Source organism: Mustela lutreola, chromosome 2 (genome assembly GCF_030435805.1).
Source record: "Mustela lutreola isolate mMusLut2 chromosome 2, mMusLut2.pri, whole genome shotgun sequence".
NCBI lineage: Eukaryota > Metazoa > Chordata > Mammalia > Carnivora > Mustelidae > Mustela > Mustela lutreola.
In genome coordinates this window covers 114,289,454-114,311,487 of record NC_081291.1, presented here as the reverse complement: position 1 = coordinate 114,311,487, position 22,034 = coordinate 114,289,454, and the positions used below count along the sequence as shown (strand labels likewise).

General features: G+C 46.9%; 1 protein-coding gene across 7 annotated transcripts in view; it reads left to right on the top strand.

The window, feature by feature from the left end:
* Positions 1–22,034, top strand: part of LPP (LIM domain containing preferred translocation partner in lipoma) — a 652,084-nt gene that overhangs the window by 18,152 nt on the left and 611,898 nt on the right. The window contains exon 1 of one of the 7 annotated variants that reach the window (XM_059163162.1): positions 7,934–8,056. The exons of the other annotated variants lie outside the window; for them this stretch is intronic. The gene's annotated coding sequence lies outside the window, so the exon portion shown is untranslated. Of the gene's footprint in view, positions 1–7,933; positions 8,057–22,034 lie in introns of those variants that run through there. 7 annotated transcript variants of the gene reach the window in all.

Sequence of the window (22,034 nt, the reverse complement as noted above, 5' to 3'; positions counted from 1 at the left end):
GAACCGGCGTTCGAGCTTCTGATAAGCGGGATATACTGTCTGTTTTTATTCTTGGAGGCTTTTATCATACAATACTACATTATGTTGCAGTCTGACTTTCACACAAATTGGATCCCAAAACCTCTTACAGGAATTAAAAATACAAACTCGTGGGCAGTATGTGTTTTATAAATTACAGAAAACAGTAGTGTAAAGACATGGCATAGTAAGTATAGTTAAGCCTGCAGCAGGCACTGATACCCAGGAGGAAGACATGGTGGAGGCAGCTGAGAAGGCACAGGAGCCGGGAAGCCGGATGAGGAGAGCAGGTGCGCTTGTGGCGCTCTGTGCCAGGAGAGATGGAGGGAGGCCATCTTAGCGGGGAGACTGAAGGAAGAAGCTGGGGCAGTGGAGGCAGTGCGAGAATCCTAGAGATGCCAGCCCTCTGTATATCCTGAAAACATAATTTTTTTTTTAATTTTAAGGATTTTGTTTTTTAAGAATGGTTTTAGGGTCACGGCAAAATTGAGAGGGAGATCCAGAGATTTCTCCTATCCTTCCTTCACGCATAGTCTCCCCCACGATCCACAGCCCCCATCAGAGTGGGGCATGTATTGCTGTGGAGAAACCTATGCAGACATTTCATTGTCACTCAAAGTCCATACTTTACGTTAGGGTTCACTCTTGGTGTGGTACGTTCTGGGGATTTGGACAAATGCGTGATGACGTGTATCCACCACTGTCATACAGTGTATTTTGCTGCCCTAAAAATCTTCTGTCATCTGCCTGTTCGTCCCTATCTCCAACCCCAACACCTGGCAACCATTGATCTTGGTGTCCAAGGATATCCATTTAGGGTCTTGTTGAATGGGACCAACTGACTTTTGGAACCTAATCTCCGTTGCCTTTGCTCACTCTTGCCTGTGTCACAGCATTTCCTCAGTCTGGATTGCTGTTCCCTGCCATCATCACCTGTTTGAGCTTATTTTAGGGTCTAACACCTACTCCGTGAAGCAGGCCTTGCTTTCCACTTTTTGCCCCTAAACAGGAAATAATCACTCCCATCATTCATCCCTGTCTGGAATCTGGCAGACATGTGTGGAATGGATGGACTGGTGCACAGATGGGTAGATGGACAGGTTTGACATTGTCCATAGTATGCTCAAACTTAGTTCTTTTAGAATAGGATTTTAACTTGCTCATCTCTGCACGCCTCAGGACCAGCACTGAGAAGATGCCCTTCCGTCCATCCATCCTCTCACATACCCCACAACCCCCCATCCATCCACATACCCATCAGCCTGCCCATCTGCCCACCCATCCCACATCCATCCGTCCATGCATCCACCCCCCACCCTCTCCGCCCGCCCATCCATCCATCCATCCATTCATTCCACAGTAGACTTTCAGGCACTATTTCAGGGTTGTAGCCATGAATGGTCCATTTGTTGATAGTCTACATAGAGAAAGTGGTATTCTTTGGGAAGTATTTTTATACCTGTAAGATTTGTCTGTAATTTTTCTTTTTTTTTTGACATGTGAGGACTAAGGAAGAAATGGTTTGTTTCATCTGCACATGTCATCGGTGTGCAAAGCAAACGCTCTCTCATTCCTTCGGCTGGCTGTGTACAAAGAGAGCTCACTGGGTTTAGAAAGGCCCTGTCTCTCAGAGTATGTGGCAGTTCCTTACTGACTTGCCTTAGGGATAAATGCCCTTTCCAGTGTTTGAAAAGATGGTGCCAGGATGCCACAGTGTTCCTGGTTGGGCTTTCTTGCTAATGTTTTTACGTTTACTTTTTAATATAGTGACAGAGTGCTTACCGCTGAGGTGGTAAATGGGAAAAAGAAGTGCAGTGGAGTAAACTGTCTGTTTCTGGGGGCCTTCAGTATTAATCGCAGGAGGAAGCATCAGTCCTGGCTAGATGAGAGAGCCAGCTGACTTACGTTCATGCCAGGTGGAAATCCGAGTGGCAGAATCGGGAGGAGTTTGATGGCGCCGAACTGGGGAAGCTTACGGTTCTCTGTGCAGCATCTCTTCAAGGATCAGAGAGACCGTGTAGTGTCATGCTTCAAAGCTGAAGGAGACCAGAGTCACCCTGGGGGGTGTGCTCTGTTCCCCCACGCCCGCCGATTCGGGCAGCCTCCTGGGCTGTGCCGAGACTGATGGGAACCCCTGACCTAGTCTGAACCGTTGGTTAGTGTCTTAGAGATGGGGAAGTGAGACCTGGAGATGAGTGGAAAAGACTTGCCCAGAGTCACGCTGCTTACAGGAGCAAAGCTAAGTCAGAATCAGGAATCCTGACTTGCAGAATGTTCCATCCTGTCACCAGAGACAGTCCGGGAACTGTGCTATTTTTAGTCCTCCGGCAGAGGGACAGCTCGGTTTCACCGGTGTTGCCTGATCTGGTCATAGACTCTTTTTCAGGCCCTCCCACTTAGCTCTCTCCAGCTCTGTGTTCTTACTCAGTTAAACCACATCTTGACCACCGCTGTGCCCTAGGAATCACACGGCAACTGGAAGTGGTACATGTAGCCTTGGAGGGGGTCGGAAGGCAAGGGCGTCAGCTACTCTAACCTTGACTAGGTTACGTACTCATTTTCTAATCTGAACACGAGGACGATACCACCTCCTGGGGCTGCAGGGAAAGTGCCAAGCACGTATCTGCCCTCAGTGACACTCTGTGGCCGTTAGAGCGGGTTGCAATCATTTTTACTAAAGAGGACAACTGTGGGCCCGAGCTCTCATAGGAGGGGGCTTCTGGAGTCTCGTAGAGGGAAGCCGGGATTTCATGGAACAAATGCATGGCTTCAAGTTTGGAGGACTGGCTTTCAAGCCCTGGCTTTGTCACTCACTAGCTGTGTAGTCTCAGGCAAGTCACTGGACCTCTCCGAGCTGTGATTTGAAGCAAGTAGACTTACTTTATGTAAAAAGGCAGCATAAGGAGCAAGAGGAAGGATGGAGATTGGGAAGAGGTGGAAATCTGTTTACGAGGTACAGGTTTGGGTGGGTGGGGAATGAATGTGACTGAGGAGGGGCTGGTAGAAGGTGCTGGTGGCCTGAGGCTCCATGTTGGAAGGAGCAGCTGGCCTGGGGGTGGTCCAGTGATGGCTGAGCAGGCCAGCCTGCCCAGAGAGGGGCCTGTCCACAGACCAGGAGAGATGTCATCACTCCCATGTCAGGGTCAGTGGAGAGTCTCTGGGACTGGGAGGGAGGGAGGAATGAGGTGAGGTAGGCACCGGTGTTGAAGCATGACTGGTGAATCTGGCCAGGATGATGGCATTTGCTTTGGACTGGGGCCTTGAGGCACACTCAGGGTATGGGTCAGCAGAGTGATAAGACTCAGGATTGACCTTGACACCTTGGTTGCTGGGTTTGGTGAGTAGCAAATAGATGAGATTGGAAAGGTACTGCATATGATTACTGTATCTTTCATGATTGGTTCAGTCTGGGAGAGGTCTGGCTGCAAGTTGGGATGGTCCTGGGGAAGAGAAAGATAGGATCTCCCACAAGCCTCAGTTTTCTCACCTATAAAATGGGGATGATGCTGATGTCATCTATCCTGTATGGATTAAGGACTAAAACATAGTTGATTTTTGATACTGCAGGTTTGAACTGCAGTTCCACTTTTTTGAGGTTTTTTTTTTTTTTTTTTTTTTTTTTGGATAAATACAGTACACTATGATAAATGTGTTTTCCTTGTGATTTTCTTAACCTTCTCTTTTCTCTAGCTTACTTTGTTGTAAGAATACAGTATGTGATACATGAAACTTATGAAATATATGTTAATCGACTCTTCATGTTATCAGTAAGACTTTTGGTCAACAGTAGGCTGTTTTGGGGAAGTCAAAAGTTATGCACAGATTTTTGACTGTGCGGAGGTTGGTGCCTCTAAGTCCTGCGTTGTTCAGAGGTCAGCTGTACTCGTCCGTGGGAAGATCCTTCTTGCTTAAGGGACATCGGAGCAGTGCATGGCATCCCTGTTACAGGGAAGATCAAAGAGCAGGAGAAGAATGAGGGGTGCAGGAGGACTCTGGGAGGTCATCCTAGGGAGGATGGTGACAGCTGCTGCCCACGGAAGGTCAGGGATGCTGGGAGGGTTCAGGGTTTAGGATCCCATGGGAGTACTGCTCAGCTGGGCTCTTTCAGTGCATTGTCTTCTCCTCTCATAGTGGAGTTTTCACCATGGCTGGGCCTGGGGTCTGGGATGGGGGACCCTGCAGCACCCTTAGTGCACCAATGCAAGAGGAGCCAGGCTCACGTGCTGTCGCTTGCACAGTGTCAGGGCCGTGGGTGGAGCTTCCCTGTACTTATAGAGACCTGGGGATTCAGTTCATGTCACCAAGGGGGAGCGGATGGAGAGAGCCAGGGAGGTACGGTGGGAGGTTTGTCTACAACCTGGTGACCCCCCTCCCCTGTAAGAGATGCCTTTGCTCTGTAAGCCCCTCCCTTCCTGCAGTTCCTCCTCTGTCTGGCTGTTCTGGCTCCTCATCATGCTGTACCCCAGTGAAGCCCACCACCTGTTTTCCTTCTCCACACTCCTTGGCTGGTCTCTGTTGCCTGGAGACTGCCCCAGGCACCTTGGGGTGGATGGCTGCTGTTTGCTTTTCCAAGGTCCCAGCACCTTCCTTTTCTTTAGGTCATAGCTCAAGACAATACATTATCCTTCTTCCAGTCTTGTCTTCTGCCCATTGCATCAAACCACTCCTGCTTGGCTGGCGTTAGACTGCTGGTAACCATTTACCTCCGTGGCTCTCTTAACTCTAGGTTTCACTGTTGGACAGGCAGGGAGAGAGTCCTGCAGATGGCTTTGTGTTTAGTAGGTGCCTTGTGCATGAGCAAGGGATGCTGTGGCCTCCAGGGTTACTGGCTGCCATTCCAGGGACTGACTAGATAACACACTGGTTCAGCCATCTAGGAGGCTGTGGTCTACACAGGAAACAGACATGCAAACAAAATTGGGGCAGTGGGTGACGTAGCCGGTGGGTGTGTACCATATGCAGAGGAAGTGCCCCAGTGGCAGGGTAGAGGAGAGAGCCCATCAGGTGCTCGGGACATGCACATAGGTTTGGCCACTGAGAAGAAAAAGAGGTGTTTTGAACGCACTGATGTGGGCCCAACATAGCCACGTTCCTCCTCATTCCCTGTAATCGTAGAACTGGGCTGAGCCCCCTCCCCGGGCTTGTGAATTTCGGCTGTCTCCAGAGCTGTCTCTTGGGCTTACATGTGTACCTTGGATGGCACTGAGAGCCTCCCAGGTTCCCGCCTCAGCCCTCCGGCTCATTTCCCGTCTCAGCCTGGTGCCCCTGGGGCTGGGAGGGTTGTCCAGACTGGTGTGTCTCCCTTGGTTTCCGCTGGGATTCCAGGGCCCCTGCCCTTCTGGGGGGATCCTATCTGGGACACGCTTGTCTCTCCGGCGCGTGCTATGCACTTGTACTTTCCTCTCTTGTTCTCGTATTTCCATTTAAAGCCCTCTTGAGCAGATCTGAGTGTCTCCTGCCAGCAGCATTCCTTCTGGTTTACTGGAACCCCACTTCTCATGCTGCCAGGAATGCAGCCGCTCTGCAGCCTCTTCTGTCCTCCGAGATCAGGACTTCTGGCTGGAGCGGTGACTAGCCTGGCCCTCTCTTATCTGAGCCCGCCCACCCCCCATGTGGGAGGCTTCCTTGCCCTTCCTCCTCTGTGCCCGGTTTCATCCTGCCTTGGGTCCCATCAGAAGTAACACAGAGGGTTGGCTGGGTCTGCTTTAAGGAGTTAAGTTGTCATGGTCCCCTAGCAGTGCTTGGGACAGTAAGAACGTTTTGGTTTGACTTTCCCCAGTTACTTTTATTCCTAGGCACAAATATATGCAATGCTGTGTTGGGATAATTTTTGGGAGAACTGCTTTATGAGTGGAACAGAGTGAGAGTGAAAGGCTCTCATTAGCTCCCAGTTTTCTTCCTGCTCTGCCCCCCATGGGCCACTGCAATCCCAGACTCTGCTTTAGGGAAAGCTTTCTCCCCGCAGTGTCCCAGCTGGCCTCCTGGCTTCTTGCTCACCATCTCCCATGGCCCCTGGGGAAGTCCTTTGCCCTAGTGCACACCTCCCCCCTGCTGTGACCTGACCCTGTGCTTGTTCCAGGATGGTCTCTGGCGAGCCTCTTGCTAGCCATGCTTCAGCTGTCCTGAGTGTGTTCCTGGGCACACTGCCTTGCACGCCCCTGTGTCTTAGCACGTGTGTTCCCCTTGGTCCCAAGGGCCCTTTATTTCTGTGTGATGAACCCCTGCTCGTCCTGCAAAACGCAGCACAGATGTCTTGAACCTCCTCTCAGTGCCCCCAGGAAGAAGTGAAAGCAAATATAAACCTAAATTTTACCGTGTGCAGTATTGTTCTAAGAGTAATATGGGCTCATAGTAAAATATTTCAAATACACGGAACCAAATAAAGAAGGAAATGAGAATCACTCATAAATCCACTCTTTATCTTTATTTATTTATTTATTTTTATAAATCCACTCTCTAGATGCAAGCACTATTTTTAATGATCTTGAGTAGTCCTTTTCATTACTTCTTTGTACATTTGCATTTTGCTGACTTGATGTCTTTCCATGTAGACAATTTTATATCTATCCACTTCACCACAGTAGCAGGAGCCCCTTCTCAAGGCCTTAGGAATTATTCATATGTGTACTTTTTGATGACTGCATATTATTTCATCTTCAGAATATACCATATGTTTAATCCTTTTTTGTTGGATAGCTGACATTTGAATTTCTAGTTTTCCATTATTGTAAATAGCACTGTGATGAATGTCCTTTTTACAGAATTCTTTACGTGTACCGCTGACTCTAAGGTAGATTAGTGGGACATGAAATTGCTTGCTCAGAGGGCATGAACTTTTTTCACCCTCAATTTCAGAATAACTCATGGTCACTGAAGAAAATTAGGAACATACGGGAGAGCATAAGGAAGAAAATGAAAACCACCTGTAGCCACTTGTAAAAACCCATGTGAAATTTCGTGTATAATTGCACGTGTGTGTCTCCCTATCTAGCCCGGGGATCGGCCGGCAATTTCTGTGAAGGTCCGGATAGTAAATGTTTTAGGCTCGTTGGCCTCATACGGTCTCTCTCACATATTCTGCTGCTTCTTTTTAAAAAAACTTCAAAAAAATATATAAAAACCATTCCTGGCTAGTAGGTCGTGCAGATAGTTTGCCATCCTGGTTCTAGCCCCCAAAGTGGGACCATGCTGTACCCTACTGTTCTGGAATTGTTTTCCTCCATAAGGTAACTACCTTCCTACTGTCCCTCACGGTTTTCTGCTTTGTGCTGCCCAGTAGTATTCTGGGGTTTCTTGCTGGAATGCCCATGTCTCTGGTACAGAATTGAAAACCTGTTTTAGGGGGAATATTTGCTGAGCTGTTTGTTTTTCACGTGTTCTTTATCCCTTTCCTTCCAGCCCTGTATGGAGTGGCACGTAGGTAGTCACTCAGTATATTTGTGTGCAAATTTACCCCTTCAAAATGCCTGTGGTCAGGACATTGCTACTTGAGATTTGTTTCTTGGGCTGGTACCATCAGCATTAGCTGGGAATTGTTAAGATGAGGATTCTCAGCCCCAGCTCCCCCTTGCTTCCAGTTATGCCAGCCAGAGGCAAACAGAATGGGCTGTTCATGGAGGCTTTGCAAAGACATGTCATGGAAGGGGGTGCAGACATCGTGGAGAGACTCGGGGGTCGGGGGTGTGTTATTGGCACTCTGATTATGCGGTGGCTGGAATGGGAAGCAGGAAGAGCCCAGTGACCAAGAGGGCTGCCATGGATTGAGTGCTCACTGGGCCAGGTACTCTGCCTATGTGAGGTATCTACTAGGCCTTTAACAGCCAGGAGAGACCTGGGAAGTTGGACGCCTTCCCCCAAGTAGCTGGCTGGGGTGTGAACTCAGCTCTGCTGGATTTCAAAGTCCATGGTCTTATTTGTCCTGTGACACTGCTTCCCTGGTTGGCTGTGTTGATTCCCCGTCACCTGCCGCTCCCAGGGATTTCACCAGAAAGCTCGTGGAGTTGCCTTGAACTCCATACTGAAGGACATATAGAAGGAGGTATCAGAAAATGGGGTGGACGGCATCGCATGGTCAGACATTTCTGGTTGGTGGAGGTGTTTAAGGAGAGACTGTGTGCTTCTTGGGAGGAGACGGTCAGATGGGGATTCAGCTGGCCAACAAGTTGTGAATCTAATGGGAGGATCCGGTCATAGAACAGTACAGAGTACATTAGATGGAAATGTATAGATTGGGTGCTGGGCGGGCACTGAAGCTTTTGATTTTGTATGGCCTGCTTCTAGCCACGAGAGCCGTGGTGCTAAGTAAGGGTCTGCAGTGTGTCGTGACTTCAGCTCTGGGGGTGTCCCGGGCATGAGGACCTGCCCATAGGGAGCTCTTTGTCCAGTAGCAGTGGGAGGACATATTCCCATGTAGACTGAGACTGGACCTTGTAGGGACAGAGGACAAGAGTGTGCCTGAGGTGCTCAGAAGAAGGGTTGGAGTCTATGAGCAGGGAAGGCAGGTCGGCCCCAGTGTCACAGGTCTCTGATGATAAAGGAGCTGCAGAGTGAGTCACTTGGGCTTCCTCCTAAAGTTTTTATAGGAGCTGCTAAACCAATTTTTGGTGGGGTGGCAGAGAGAAAGCAGGGGTGCTTTCTTGAATTCGGGAAGCATTTGCTGTGATGCCACTGTGGCTGAAGGGGGCAGAGCCGACCTCCCACTGAGGATGAGGAGCAGTGAGCTGGAAGGCAAGGTCAGGGGGTGGGCTCCGAGGAAGGAGGAGCTCTGTAGATGAGGGTGTAGGCCAGACTCACTTATCTCAGTGTGTATGTGGTGTGGAAGGGTCCCGTACCTCTTCCCTCTCTCTTGATCTTAACAGAACTGAAGGATCCAGAATCAGTAAATCAGTAGCTTGGTGTGTGGAGCTTGAAAGAGCTAGGGAATTCCCAGGACTTTGGTCTCCGTCTAATGATTGGACGCTGATGAAGAGGAGGAACTGGAAGCCCTTCGAAAAAGTTCCATTTCATCTCTATCTTCTTTTCTCCTCCTTTAGCAGGAAATAGATTCTACTGTGTATCATTAACCTATCGGGTACTTAATCTTCCACTCCTTCCAGCTGGGAGAAGTGCTGAGGGAATGGACGAGTGTGTTCTGGCATTCCATTGACGGCCCAGGAATGCTGACTTCCGGGAAATGTGCGTTGGCGGCTGGTATGGAAGCTGGAGACCAGGGGTGGACGGCATGGTTTTAGCCACAGCCAAGACTTGTTTAATAATTTGCTTGCCCGTGCCTTGCTGTTAGGTTCCATGTGTTTTCAGCTCTCTAACCAGGCAGTTCACACAGGTAGATGGAGCCTATGTCAACCGACTGCTCGGTACATTTTTGCCAGATGCACGAGTGAAGGGCATCCCTCTGCCTTCATGTGCTCATCCTACATGTAAGTTACTCCTTCCCTCTTCTGTAGGATAAGACCATTAAGAATGAGTGAGAGAATGCCTGGAAAGCCCCTTTAAATTCCTAGGCTGGAGAGTTCTGAAGAATTCATGGAAAAATCTTATGGGAATATCTGGGTAGCTGAGAGCCAGGCACTACGCTTGCTCATGTGTAGTACGTTTATGAACATGGGCCAGGACAGGCCCTGCACGGGTATATTGAAGGTGCTAAGTTCATTACCAGCCTTGGTGCAGATTCATGAGGTCTAAGGAAAGGGCCACGAGTGTGCACACATGTGTGTACGAGGTGTATCATGGGACAGTGGATCCGTGGATGTGATGTGGGGAGAGCAAGCCTCAGGCTGTGTTCTTGTGGTAGAACCCTAGACTCTTGGGTGTTGTTCTTGAATAGGATACCAGAGTGATAATCCCTAAATCATGGAGTTGCCCGGTGGAAGGGGGAATCCGGCTGGTCTAGTAGCTGAGCTGGATGTCACGTCTTCGTTTCCTGACAAGATCACAGTTCAGTCCTCCCCTCTTCTGTGACTCTTTTCCTTCCCAAACAGAGGAAATTTGGCATCACTCTTGTCTAGTTTAGGGGGAAAGGTTTTGATGGATATGTAGGGAAAATAAGCAGATGGACACAGAGCTACAGAAGGCAGACTGCCCCGTGCTGTGTTCGGAGAGTCGTGTCAGGCAGAGCTGCCATCTCTCTGGAGAAGCCTGGCCGTGTGGGGAGGGACTCCGGTGGATGGAGGCTGACATGTGAGATGCAGGGCATGAGGCAGAACTCCCGACTCTAAGCTCATGGCAGCAGGGCGCAGACCCGTGGGTTTTGGTAGGTTGTGCTGTTTGCTCTTTTCCTACTTCCCCAAGCAAGGACCCCTTGGTGTGTGAACTCCTGGGAGCTGGATGTGGCCCCAGTGGCCTGGGCTTGAAAAACCTCTAGATGCTGTGGTGGTGGTCAGGACAGTGTCGGACACTATGGGAAGGAGTCACTAAGCATGGACACGGCAGTGGCGTGAAATTTCAGAAGTCCATGAGCATGTTGCTGTGAGCTCTGAGGAGCGTTTGCAGAAGGTCACTGGGCCATCCCTTTAGCCCTGTTGGCAGAGACCCTTCTTTATCTACTCCTTTTGGTGGTACAGAGAGGAAAGACTTGGGTTTTGGAGACGCAGAGACCTGATTTGGAATCTGTACTCTGTTCCTTTACAACTCTGTGACCTTGGGCAAGTTGTTCCTTCTCCCTGAGCTCCACAATTTTCATTTGCATCACAGGGGGAAAGATTCTTTCCCTGTAGGGTGTGGCAGGGATTGGAGAGAATGTCTGCCAGGGTTCCAGACTAGCCTGTGGGGGGCCCCAGTGAGTGAGTCACGAACACGAATGTTCCATCTACAGTGGGTAGCTCTCCTGTCCAACCGTAAGCCCCTCCATTGGCTGACTTCATGCCCTTGCTCATGGAATTTCTACTTTCTAGAAAGCCACCTTTCCTTCACATGTTCTTATTTCCCTTTGTTCAGATCCAGCCTCTGTGTGGTTTCTAGGACGCCCTCCCCGGCATCCCAGTGAGCAGCAGCCTGCTTCTGTCCTCTTGTGATGTGGCTCATGTCTCCTCCAGTGCTGTGTGCTGGGAGTTCCGTTTATGCCCATCTCACCCGTCAGCTCCCTCAGGTCATGGCTTCGGTGTGACTCGTCTCTGCCCTTCTGCACCGAGCCTGGCACATAGTGGTGGGTGCCTGGTAAACGGCTCTTAGGTGACTGAGAAAAAGAAGTGGTTGGGCTGATGGCTGACATGCCCCTGGCTTTTGAAGGGGATAGGAGAAGGAAAAAATGGTTTAGGAATGGAGCATTAGGCCTGCGGGTTCCTATTTCCTCATTTAGGGTGCAGGTTGGGATTGCCCCGAGCCACAGTTCCTTGAGACTTACCACCTCAGGCCTAAATCTGCCTCCTTTAATTACCTCCTTTCCAGGGGACAGGAGTCCTTGTTGTCTGCCCAGAAGCAGCTAATTATAGCTCCAACCTCCAGGCCCTAGCGCTGCTGCTAGGCCACAGGACTGTGTGCCTGAGCTGTCTGTTGACTCCGAGATTTCCTCAGGGATTCTTTGTATTTTCAGATTTTCAATAGGGGCTGCTTTTTATTTCGAAGCCAGCAAAGGGTATTATCTGTTCAGAATTTTCTAGCAGGATGTTCAGGGACACTTAAGGATCTTGAGGAGAATGGGAAGAGGGGCAGAGGGGCTTTAAAAGGAGGCCTCGTGGTGTACTTAGCGATGTCCACAAGAGTGCCACTTTATAATGGTTTTCCCAAGAACATTGCCTTGCATTTGGCTTTTGTGACCTCAGGGTCATTCTATTTGTATGCATTTTCCTTTGAAATATTTTTTTAATAAAAATTTTTAATATTGTATAATCATTTAGTTCCATTAAATCTGGCTAACCTACAAAAAAATTTTTTTTAAATTAAAATTCAATTAATTACCATACAATGTTGTATTAGTTTCAGAGGTAGAGTTCAGTGAATTCATCATTCGCATATAACAGTGCTCATCACGTCACCCTCCTTAATGTCCATCACCCAGTTACCCTATCACCCTCCCTTCTCCTCTCTAGCAGCCTTCAGTTTGATTCCCGAGATTAAGAGTCTCTTATTGTTTGTCTCCTGATTTTGTCTTGTTTTATTTTTTTCCTCCTTTCCCCTGTGATCATTTTTTTGTTTCTTAAATTCCACATATGAGTGAAAGCATATGATAGTTGTCTTTCTCTGGTTGACTTATTTCAATTTGTGCATCCATGTCATTGCTAATGGTAAGATCTCATTTTTTTGGATGGCTGTAATATTTTTCCCCTTTTATTTATTTATTTATTTATTTTTTTGAGAGAAAGTGTGTATGAGATGGAGGGGGCCATGGACAAAGGGAGAAGGGAGAGAGACTTTTAAGTAGGCTTCACGCTCAGTGTGGCGTGGAGCCTGATGCACAGCTTAATCTCATGACTCTGAGATCATGACCTGAGCTGAAATCAAGAGTTGGATGCTTAACCAACTGAGCCACCCAGGTACCCCCTAATTTTTTTTTTTAAATTTTAAAAGATTTCAAATAAATGTTCATAGTAAAAATAAAGTGAAATAATGCAGAATAAGAGTTTTTTGTCCTATTTCTCACCACCCTGGTGTCATTCCCCACATATAGCCATTTTTGCTTTTAATTCTTCTCATGCTTGTGGCATATCTATAGAAAATGGGCCTATGTCTTTAGTTTTTGAGTTACTAGTTTTACATAGGTCTGCTGACTTTTATGATAGGCAGGGATGAGCTTGTTTATCCTTGAGGGGTACATCACATCCCCCTCCTCATTTGTTGACAGTGACGTCACATAATTATTCTCTTTGTTCATTTACTTTATAAGGTTTTATAATGTGCATAAATCTCCATTTTTGTGGTATCAACTTTGGACAGTATCTCTTTACCCACCATTTTGTAAGATGAAGATGCTGGGGCTTCTCTCCACCTTTCCTGTCTCACTTCTACTCATAATTTGTCACTTATGTTTTACATGACATTTGCCTCTCCAGTGTTTATATAATTGATCATGTAAAATGCACTTGTGCCTGGTTTTGTAACCATAACTGAGTCTTCTGTGCTGTGTCTGTGGGTTGATTTCAAAAGCTGAAAGCAATCAACAACATATACATTATGATTTCTAGGTAAATATTGCTCAACCTGGGGCTAAGTCGTGCTGTGGTTTCATTTCCTTTTCTAGGGTTCTGAGGTCACCACCTTCAAGCCACTCACAGGGGACGGAACTTTCCCTTAGCATCACAATCTAGCACATTCTCTTATTCCTCCTCTAGTTGTTTAAAATAGTCCCAGGGTTTTGTTTATTTGTACAGTGAGCTTCTTGCCTTTTCTTCTAATTTAATAGTCTTGGAGTACGAGGTTGTATTTTTTGGTTAGAAGAAGAAAATTAAGTGCTTTCTGCCATATCTCATGTATCTTCTGCCTTCTAATTGTTCTCTTGCCTGTTTGGAACACCTTCTGTGTTTCTTTTTGAAGTTCATTAACCTTTTATATTGGGCTGGTTTTTCTAAATTTGGTTATGATTTCTCATGCAGTCTTTTGTTTTCTTGTGGAGTTTCTGATTGCCTTCTATTTAAATCTCCAGCCTTTATCATAGTTTCAAGTATTTCCAGGCTCTCATGGAGGAGTCCTGAGTCATGCTAGTAGCCGTTAGTCATCATCATTATTATTCCAAAGCAGAGATATTATTAAAATATTATCTACCAATATTTTCTTATACATATTCTTACAAGGCAGTTTTGTTTGCTCTTTTTTTCCCCATTGAATATTCACTAACATTTCCAGATTATTTTATAATTCTTTGTTTTTAATGGCCACTCATAGCCCATTGATTAGGTGTGTTATTTTTAAATTTAGCCATTTACATATTTTTAGATATGGATTGTTACCAATTTCTGCTCTTCTAAATAACACTGCTATGAACATTTTAATGCGTTGGACTTTTTTCATTAATTTCCTTTACGAGTGCTTAGTAGGGAAAGGAAACTGGGAAATCTGACATTATCTTTATGGACATAGTTCCACGATTATACTCATGTTGGAGTCTACTAGGGGTCACTTGACATTTTGTTTTAAGAACCATTTTTGGGGGGGAACAGCAGGAAGTGGGAGAGAAGTACCACGTTTGAATCAACATGCTGAGTTTTTTTGGTAGCTTAAGAAGATCTAGTGTGTCTAACTTCAAGTTTGGTACTGCCTAGAAATCCACTGAATTAAATTACTTTCTTTAGAAGAGGCATCTGGGTTAAGCTGGGGCTGTGTGACTTATGCCCATGATTTTTTTTTTTTTTTTTTTTTTTTTTTTGTCAAGTTTTATTCAGCATGGTCCCCTCCAACTGGATCACCTGCCTCCCTTATTCACTGGAATTGTCTTTCAGTGGCTGTTGAAAAATCAGAATCATTCTCAAAAATCAAAGAGGTATTCCCATTGACAGTATCCTTCAGGATCTATAGCTGCTTCCATACCTAGTTTCTAAAGAAGGGACTTGAGCAGTGGCAGGATTACTAGAGTAAAGGGACCACTGTGAGAAAATCCACAGTCACAAGAAGCCTAAATTGTGATCTGTTGAAGAGACTGCCTTATTTTACTGTCACCCCACGGCTTTGCGTTACTGAATAGCTTCATCAGTTTGGCAACATTTAGTTTATGGTATTTACAAAGTCTGTTTGCGTAATAACATATAAGTAAGACCCTTGCCTTTAGAAAGCTTTGCAATTCATTGACGAACACCAATCAGGTATTAAAGGATACATTCCAAGTTGTGTTCAATTCTGAGCTTAATGAATCAGAGTCTGATTGTTTTGGATAGTGGGTGATGATATTGTTCTGAGAGTGACAGTGAGACACATAGATCTGGAATATCACAGCCTGGAGAAGGCCTGGTTCAACAGTCCGCATTTAATATGAGAAAAGGGACCCAGAGGGGAGGACTCACTTAAGGTCGTCTAAGTAGTTAGTGGCAGAACCTAGTTTTGTCTCCATACTTTCTCACTTCTAGTCTCTTAGTTTTTCTTATACCATCTCTTCCAATTTAAAACATTTGCAGTTTTGTTTCTAGGTATATGAACTGTACTTCATTGGGTTGGAAATTTAGAGAAATTCTCCATGTGTGGAGAGGTACAGAATATTTAATAATGGAGAGAATATATTTGCCTGGAATGGATTGCCTGGAATGGAATCAGGAAGAATCTAAACTCTGAGACATTAGGAATTATTCCTGAGATGAGGGACAGTGGTAGGCCGGGCAGGGCCCTTTGTTAGGATATAAGTGGAGCCATGTTCTTGTTTCTAATCATTGGGGGGATTTGGGGGTTGGTTCTTGGTTAAGGTACTTCCATTCTCTAGAACACAGATTCTACATCTGTAGAATAACGGAGTTGGAGTTGGTGAGCTTGGCTTCGTAGACCCCACAGCTCTGAGTTCTGAATCCACAATTCTGGGTTATGTCCCATGTCCAAGATGACTTGAAAAAAATAAGCAAGTTCTTGCTGAATCATTACCAGCATCACCTGCTTTGGTCTGGCTGGGAAGTAGGTCAGAGCTTGGCAGACATGAAAATGTGGTTTGCTCCAGCTGTGAGTTCTGTGTGGGTCCCCTCTGTAGACACCTGCCTTCGAAAGGGTGTGGGAGGGGGCTGACACGGTGAGGTGGGGAAGGGCCATTTGTGGCCTGGTGCTGCAGTAATGGATAGGAGAAGGAGCTGTGTGAGGGGAGGTAGGGGGTGAAGGAGGCACGGCTGGTGACGGGTACAGAAAGATAGAAGCAGACATGTGTTGACTGCTTGTCACGTGTGGAGGTCTGGTGAATATCCTTTTCTTAAGCTACCATATAACCTGTATTTAAACTACCCAAATACCCGGGAAATAGATGTCATTATTTGGATGTTATGGAAGAAGAGACGGAGGCTTGGAGAGATTGAGTTATTTGTCCATGGTTAGGTCGCTGGTGGCTGGTAGTTCAGGGAGTTACTCTTGGGTCTGGCTTCAAATTCCCTTTTCTTTTCATGGTCCAAGTGTGCCCTGATGAAGGGGACAGGCGACAGGCAGAGTCCAAGGTCTCTTCCTGCTTGCAGTCTAGGAAGCCACACAGACCACAAACAAGTAAAGAAATCCCTGCTGTCAGAGAGTGGGAGGGGCTACAGGGGAGAACAAAGCAGCATTAGAGGACAGTGGGTGACAAAGGGGCATCCTGGTCCTGCACATCCTGGCACAAGAAGACTGTGCATTACTGAGCTGGGCTGGCCCAGGGAGACCCAACAGCTCTGGACTGACACGCTGAGGTTAGACTTTATCCCTGGCCGTGCTGTGAACCAACTGCGTTTCTGGGAGAAGTCACCTCGCCATCACTAATATCGAGGAGACCCTGTCCTTCCTGTCACACTCGTGATGAGGGAAGGGAAAGTGAATCAATGGGATATGCACCCATTTTTTCAAACCTCAAGAGATTATAAAAATACAAGGACCGTTTTTAACGGTTTTGGGTAACTTTGAAATGGATGGCTTCTTATGTGTACCTTGAGGGAGCATGTTCCTTTTGGTCACTTCTTTGGTCCAAGAAGGAGGACCCCAGGCCAGTCTCAGGCAAGTTTGGGTTGGGTTTGTGAGCAACGAGGCCGTTGGAAATGGGCAGTGGAGAGCTGGCCTCAAGGTTGTGCCATTGGAGGAGAGGGCGGGGATGGGAGGACGGCAGCTGGGGCTGGGGAGGCAGACTGGGTGTCTGCGGGAGACGGGAGTCGGATGGGGTTCAGACTGGCACATAGTAGGGCAGTCAGGCCCATGGACAGCAAGAGCTTATTGAAAGCCTACTGCATGCCGGGCCATGGCTGAGGAGGGGAGGCTTAGGAGACATTGTGAATCACGTCACAGTTTGCTCTAAGCTTGCCCTGTGCTGAGTATTGTGGTTGCCGAGGAGTCACGTGCTTCTGGCCCTGAAGGAACATCCTACTTTGTAATTAATATCTGTCCTGTGCCATGAAGGAGGCAAATCAGCATTTAGTTTAGTGGGTAAGTTATTCATGTAGATCGCATGATATTTAAAGGTGTAGAATACCCTGTACCCAAGGGCCACTGGGTCTACCCGGGGATCCTTTGTGTTCCTGGATTGTGGAGAGGTTCTGGGGTCTTAAGGAGGGATTGGGAAAACTGGGGAACACCTGGTGGCTTTGAAGCAGTAGCTCCCTAACAGCTGGCAAAGAAATACTCCAGTATTTTAGCAGTGTGTGTGACCATATGTCTGTGTACTGGCGAGGACCCGCCTTGCATTGGTGTGCAATACCTTTCCTGCCCTCGGTGTGTAATCATTCATGTGCACACAGAGGAGAGAATGACTGGAAGGGCTTCCTAGGGGTGGTGGTGCAGAGTTGGCTTTTGTGAGATGAATAGGGGTATGGTAAAGAATGTTCTAGGATAACGGGAGAATGTGGGCAAGAGTGCCAGGGTGTGAAACAACCTAGAACTTGGCTGGTTGAGGGATGGGGGCATGAGGGTCCTGGTAATTAGGAGGCTCTGTGTGAGCACAGTGGCACCTGTGCTGTAGGAGGGAGGAAGAGCAGCATTTCCATGTTACCCTTCTTACAAGGGGAGGGGAAAGGTTTGGACCAGGAAGAAGCAGACAAATTGTATCTTTATTTTTATTTTAAATCCTAGCTGCCATGCGCTGGGTGTGGGGCAGTTTGCTAGCACTGTGTCCCATCTCCCAGTAGCCCCAGGAGGGAGGATTTTCATCATTCCCTCAGCTTACAGGTGAAATCAGAACTCAGTGCGTAACCTGTGCCGTGTCACACGGTGGCATGCGCAGGCCTTAGAACTTGGATTTGGTTGATTGCAAAGCCTGGATACCCCCCTCCGACACCATGTCGCCTCTGTGTCCTGTGAATTTGTAGTGATGTCTATGAAGATCGGGTACTGGTATCTTCTGCAAAATGAGGACCAGAGTCCTTGCTCCTAAGCATTGGCAAGGCTCAGGGAAGAGGGAGCCTCGGCTCAGGGTGCCTTCCAGTTTCCTTGGCGAGACCACTGGTGGTGAGAGGGCTGCTTCAATCCATCTCCTGCTGTTCCTGAGCCTTTGACTTGACCTTCACTCTCATGAGACCACTTTCTGATGGTGACAGACAGAAAGTGGTGATCATATGGACGCTGCGTATTTCTGGTCTTGTGACAGGTCTTTCTCAGAATAAGTCAATAACGTGGTGCCTGGTTAGGATTTGACCTCTGCTCTAACTTTAGGTCAGGTGATGACACATGTCTGTGGGTTCAGGCCCAGGAGGGTGACACAAAAGGGTTCTGTGTGTGATCGGCTGGAAACTGGTTGTGATGGATGTTTTTTCAGCAGGATTTTACTGTCCGTGGAGAATGTGTGGCTGAGAAATACCAAGTGGAATAATAATTTATCTTTGGCTAGTAGAACTGAGTTTGGGTTCAATGACATTTGCCACAGAGTTTATCTGTTTTTTAACTTTTCCCTTTAACTCTGCAACCTCTGTATCAATAGTTTTATCTAGCTGGGTGAGTTGTGGGTACTTTTAAATTTGGCTTTAAAAAATGGGATCACATGAAGAGAAACGTGAAAGATGTGGGTTCGGACCAAGAGGGTTAAAGGCTCTGCTTTGCTACTCACATACTGTATCCCCATGGCCCCGTACCCTCCATCCTCTACTGCATCTCAGGCCTCCATATGTTCTTCTTCTTGTATCTTTCCTGCTCATTTAGGGTGCTGCTGGATAGTCAGGTGAGTGACCTCATCTCTGGGGTCTGTGAGGGACCCTCACTTTGGTCAGTTAACTGCAGAATTTTGAAGGAAGTTTTAAATCAGATTTGTTGATGGTGACCTTGACCGGCAAAAGAAACAAATTGATGGTCTTCATTCTTGTCCTCCACTTGTCAGCTGTACACCTAAGAAGTCTTTCTTTCAGCGTTATACCTTTTCTAATCCCCCCAGTATTTCTGTATTTCATACTCAAAGCAGGATGAAACCAAATAGTTATTGCCATGGACAGGTAGCTCTTAGAAGTTGGGTGGGGCAGAGAATATTTTGACTGTGAAATTCTAAGTGATGTTTGTATAGGACATGTTTTGTGTGCCATTGGTAGAAAGGTAACAGCCTTCAACCACCCCATCTCCCAGGCTCGGTCACACCCTGAGCAGCATTTGTAGGTCTCCATTTGGGAGGTAAGCTCTATCCAGTTCTGTAGACCTCAAGAGTGTGATGACTCTGGGAAAACCTTGTTGTTTTTCCTCTGGCAAGTGGCCACACCTTGTGCGGTTTTTGCAGGGAGAAGGGAAGAAGAGTGATGCTGGCGATGAAAATACTAGTGTTAATGCAGCCAAGCCCTGTTTATGAATGTGTGCACGTGGACCTGATGGTGGCTTATCATGTTTTAAGCTCATATGGTGTATTATGTTTATGATGAAGAGAGACTTCTGGGTGATACCCGACTTCTGTATAGTATCTTAGTGTCTTCACTAGTTTTAGTTGCATAGTGAGTCTATGAGGTATGCTGAGTTGAGGTTATATTTTTAGGGTGAGGGAAGTGGAGGCTCAGAGAGGTAAGTGGCCAGCTTGAGATACATGTGAGTGGTAGGTCTTCTCAGTGTTTCACAGAGTTGTTTTGCTCTAAGAAAATTAGACTGACAACGTTTGTGATTTTTGAAGGAAGAGAAGAAGTTTCGAAGGAATGGATATTATGCTGCTTATGTTAATATTAAGCTATACCAAGGCTCTAATCATAATATGACCCAAGACTGGGAATTTAAAGTACCACTGATAGAGGGAGAAGAAGCCATGAGAGTTCAGAGATTTTATCAGTGGATGACAGTCTATCCATCTATCCATCCATCCATCCATCCACGCATTCATCCTTCCGTCCATCTCCTATCCATTCAACTCATCATTTTTTTTTTTTTTTTTTTTTTTACAAAAAATGTACAGTGTGCCAGCTTCCATGCTGGGCCCTGATTCATCAAAGGTAAATCAGAATGACGTGTGGCCATTGAGGGTTTAAAGTGTGGCCAGTTTAAATTGAGAGATGCTGTCAGTGTGAAGTATTCATCAGATTTCAAAGGCTTTATAGAAAAGAAAATGTCAAATATCTTGTTGATACATTTTGTATTCCTTACTTATGAAGTGGTAGTATGTTGGTTGTATGGGGTTAAATTAAATGTACTATTAAAATTAATTTTTCCGGCTTTTTTCTTGATTTCTAGAAACGTGGCTCAGGCTAGCAAATGACAAGTTACCTTTATGGCTTGTGTTACATTTCTGTTGGGTGGCACTGCCTTGGAAGCTTGTTGTCTAGTAGGGGAAGTAAGGTACACACCCACGTGTCCTTCTCTGATAACATGCCATTCCCCCTCTTTTCTTCTCTGCCTTACCTTACCTTCTTCGGGCCTCTTAGCGCATTTCAGTCTGACTGAAGCTGTTCTTACCCATGTCTGCGGGGGTCATAATCATTTCTTTGTAGCCCTGCTCTGATCTGGCCCGATGGTATTGTGCCTGTTTACCACTCTTGTGGCCTTCAGTCTTCCTCTGCCCCTCCGGCCCGTCCTCATGGATGCTTCCCTGACCCTTGTTCCCCTCACAGCTCATAGGTGTGGGGGCATTGTAGAGTGTTGTCTTCAGCTCCCATCACTGTCTTTGTGCTCATGACTCCTGGGGGCTTACATTCAGTTTATACCTCCTGAGTCGGCCCCCTCTCTGGAAGTGCCTTTTGTATACTCCTGTTGGAAATGTTAAAGTTACCTCGACTCAACCGTCTTAGCATTGTCCCCTTAACCAATGATATCCTGCTCTGTCTTCATTCACCCAAGCCTGGAAACTAGGGCTCGTTCTGGATGTCAGCACCCTTCCTGTCACTTTTTTCTTCTTGTCATCCTCAGATCTTATCAGAGTCACGTGTGGTAAACTCCTACCCGCCCTTCCTCCATCTTCACTGTCCACCTCAGTCCCCACCCTCAGCATCTCTCATCTGCAGTGGCTGAATCATTCTTCCCTTCCCCCATCCCATTCTCTGTTCTTCCAGAACGACTTTACAAAAATGCGAACCCACGCATGCCATTTCTCTGTTCCTAAAATCCTTGGTTGATTTCTTCATTCAGGATAAAATCCACAATCCTGTGCCTAAAGAAGAAGACTCTTGGTCATTTGGCCCCTGCTTCTTCCCATCATCATCTCACTAACCTCTGAGACAGATCCTGCATTCCAGGAATATCCACGAGATTCTCTGTAGCCTCCATGACTTCACACACACTGTTCCCTGGGGAAGACCTCGCTCCTTGCCCCACGTGATCACGGTACCTCCCATATACCTTTCAAGATTTCACCCTGACATCTCTATTTGGAATAAACTTCTGATCCCCGGTAACTCCCCCATTTTCAGCTATTTATTGGAGTTTGTTTTGTGTCTTTGGGAACAAAACTCATTTCTTTTAGTTCTGAATCTTCAAGTTCAAAACAGGGATGCAGGAGATATTTGTTGAATGAGTAAGTGCCAAATAATAAGGGTGGAGGTAGAAGCTTTTATAGAAGTTGTGATTCTAGCTGGGTCAGGATGGGAGCAGGGAAGGCCCCAGGAGAGGTGGCATTGGAGCTCTGCCTTCAAGTACGGTGGCATGGGGTTGGGAAGATGCAGGGGAAGCCCTAGCGGTCATTCTCTATGTGCGGTGTTCTATAGGGCCCAGGAATCTAGAATAGGCCCCTCCCCTGCTCAGTACTAGAGTAAAATAAGGAGGCCAGTCTCAGGAGTCCATCTGGGCTGGTGTCTGTCTTTGGTACTCGACTTGGTTATATAACTCGGCAAAGCCGCCTTCCCCCAGTCTGCAGCGGGCATGGCAGACAGGCACCCCATCCTTGATCGTGAACTGCCCTGGGGGAAAGGAATGCAGAATGATGGCTTGCATTTTCATCTTGACTTCTCCTTTGGAGCTGTCTTTCTGGATAGTAGAGAGGTGACCTCAGCAGCCAGAGACAGGAAAGAGCAAAATGAGTCATCTCAGGCCCTAATGAGGTACATGAGGGACCCCTGCTGGGAGGG